General features: G+C 36.5%; 1 pseudogene; it reads left to right on the plus strand.

Annotated features, from left to right (window-relative positions):
• On the plus strand, positions 1-2199 carry LOC106754788 (annotated as a pseudogene).
• Positions 2200-3421: the final 1222 nt, after the last annotated feature.

Genomic DNA, 3421 nt, shown 5'->3' on the forward strand with positions numbered 1-3421 from the left:
AACCAAACACGATACAAATACAAACCTCAAAAGAGGAAAACCATGGAGCAGTTCTATCAATCCCTTCTGCTCCTGTTTGTGTCTCTCATCTCTCTCTCATTTTTCTTCCTTTTTTTACAGGCATAAGGCTCAGTCCTCCGTCCCCAACTTGCCACCGGGAAATATAGGGTTTCCGGTGCTCGGCGAGAGCATTGAGCTTATATCATTATGGTGGAAAGGGAATCCAGAGAAGTTCATATACGAACGCATGGCAAAGTACTCTTCCAAAGTGTTCAAGACCTCTATCTTTGGCGAGAATACAGTCATGGTCTGCGGAGCCGCATGCAACAAGTTTTTGTTCTCTAACGAAAACAAACTGGTCACGTCTTGGTGGCCAGACAATGTGAACAAGATATTCCCAGAGGCGGTTGAAAACTCAAAGGTTGAAGCCAGGAAACTGAGGAACATGCTCCCTCAGTTCCTCGGCGTCCAAGCCCTCCAACGTTACATTAGCGTAATGGACACCATTGCCCAAAGACACTTTGCTTTGGATTGGGAGAACAACACCTCTGTTACCGTGTTCCCCTTGGCCAAAAGGTTTTATGGAGTTGCCTAGTTCGATAAGTTCCATTTTCAGTCAACTTGTTAACCTAGCAAATACATAACCTCACTCACCGTGACCCTTTACTAACGTAGATGGTTTTCTTACTTGCATGCCACAAGCTTTACATAATTTAATCTTAGATAACAAGACAAAATGGACTAAGGTTTCATTCTAATTAACAACAAATAATTGCAACTGAAGTTCACTGGAAACCTAGTAATTAAAAACGGAACCTCGGATCTTAGATCGTTTATTTGACGTGTTTTGTTTACCTTTTCTTGTTGACCAACATATCAACACAGGTATACCTTCTGGGTGGCTTGCCGTTTGTTTATCAGCGTTGATGATNCGATCCATGTGGAAAATCTTTTNGAGTCTTTCAATAGAATAGCCCCAGGAATCATGTCAGTGCCCATTGANNTNCCTGGAACTCCGTTCAANAAAGCCATCAAGGCCTCCAAGTTCATTAAGGAGAAGCTGTTAAAAATTATCAGACAGAGGAAAGAGGAACTGACCAATGGAACAGCGTCACAAACTAAGGATTTTTTGTCTCACATGTTATCATCATGCGATGAGAATGGACAATATATGACTGAACAATATATTGCTGACAAGATCNTTGNCCTGTTGATAGGAGGCCANGACACTGCAAGTTCTGTATGCACTTTTGTCGTCAAATACCTCGCTGAGCTCCCTCCCAATATTTATGAAAATGTCTATCAGGGTATATCACTCTCTTACTTGTTTCATTTGAAAATGAAAAGGTTGTTTTTTACATGGTTCTAACCATAAAATATCATAGATATAAATATTATTTTTTTCTTAAAAGTTATATAGAAGGATGATTTTTAGTATTAGTGATGTAAAGAATACATTCCTATATATTAAACTCTTGAATGATGATCTGTTTCATTTGTGTCGTAATTTGGTCAGAACAAATGGAGATTGCAAAANGGAAAGCTCCGGGAGAATTGTTGAATTGGGATGACATCCAGAAGATGAAATATTCGTGGAATGTTGCTTGTGAAGTAATGAGACTTGCGCCTCCACTCCAGGGTGCTTTCAGGGAAGCCATGGATGACTTTGTGTTAAATGGATTCTCAATTCCAAAAGGATGGAAGGTATTTGTAGAAATCTGGAAAAACTTTCAAGCACACTACAATTAGTTTAGCTAAGTTCAATTTAATTTAAAGTGTTTTTGCTGGTGATGCAGTTGTATTGGAGTGCAAGTTCAACACACAAGAATCCAGAGTGCTTCGCAGAGCCAGAGAAGTTTGATCCGAGTAGATTTGAAGGAAAAGGACCAGCTCCTTATACTTATGTACCATTTGGAGGAGGGCCAAGGATGTGCCCTGGAAAAGAGTATGCTCGAATGAAAGTATTGGTGTTTATGCACAACTTGGTCAAAAGGTTCAAATGGGAANCCATTATTCCTGATGAAAAATTTTTTTATGATCCCATACCTGTTCCTGCCAAAGGCCTTCCTGTTCGTCTTTATCCTCACCAACCTTGAAAGGACTTATATTATGATATTCTTCGACCAATTTCAATCCTTCTGTCCCAAGTTATACCCTAAAGTATCTAAAGTATGAATAATGCCTCAAATAGGCTTTTTATGTCCGAATAAATAATGGTTGGAGATGTGAATTTACATTTTCTAAAACATAATACTTAAATTTACGTGTCATGCTTAATCGACCTAAACTTAGGTCTGATTTAGCTTATTTTTCTTTATTTGAAGTCAATTTATGTCCTATGAATGTTCTATGCAGGCCAAATCAACATATAGAAAAAAATAATTATACAATACAAACAAATTAATACACTAAAAATTGTATAATATATAAGATGTCAAAGCATATAATACAAGAAAACACCACAAAAACTTTTATAGTTTTTTAAGTATAAAGTGTATCTCAAATAAATCTTTAAAGTATAAAAAAATGGTAAAAAATACTAAAAATATATATAAAGGATAGAATTTTTTAAATTCCAAACCTCCAATCCCCATCAAGTATTGCCTATTGCATTCCTCATTCATTTTCCAACAACTTTCATTTTTGGACTGTCTTCATTTATGTTTATAATAAAAGTTGTGATCAATTGAAATTTTTCACCACTAAATCTTAACATCTCTAAATCTATAACTAATATATGACATGCAACACTCTACATTTGAATACAGCCTAATATAACTTATTAAACAAAAAAGTATGCTCGAATGGAAAAGAGTATGCTCGAATGGAAATATTGGTGTTCATACACAACTTGGTCAAAAGGTTCAAATGGGAAGCCATTATTCCTTATTAGAATATTATTATTGATCTCATGCCTGTTCCTGCCAAAGGCCTCCCTATTCGTCTTTATCCTCACCAACCTTGAAAGGCTGGTGATGAACCTATAGGTTACCAAGTTGGTTCATTTGCAGAAAAGGCTATGAGACTGATTGCACTGGTTATGCGAGTTTTCCGGTGACTTTATTTTTTGAGCCGACAAGAAAATCTGTGTAAAATCTCTGATTCTCAGAGAGATGAATAAAATCCCTAATTCAAATAAACTAAATAATAGGCATTGTGCCATGTGAAACATTGCTTATTTTAAAAAATAATTCATATAATTAAATAATACACGTCAGCATGTCCTCTGGCTACCACGTCAGCTAAACTTAACGCCGTTTGAAATCGGTTAACGATTGGGGTAAAATATGTGCATTTTTACAAAAATTATGACCCAATTGAGACGCTTCAAAACTTGAGGACCGAACTGAGATTTTCACACAAATACGAGGACCAAGAAGGGATTAAGCCAACACGTCAGCATACCACGTCAGCTAAACTT

Source organism: Vigna radiata, unplaced genomic scaffold (assembly GCF_000741045.1).
Source record: "Vigna radiata var. radiata cultivar VC1973A unplaced genomic scaffold, Vradiata_ver6 scaffold_475, whole genome shotgun sequence".
In the NCBI taxonomy this organism is placed as follows: Eukaryota; Viridiplantae; Streptophyta; class Magnoliopsida; order Fabales; family Fabaceae; genus Vigna; species Vigna radiata.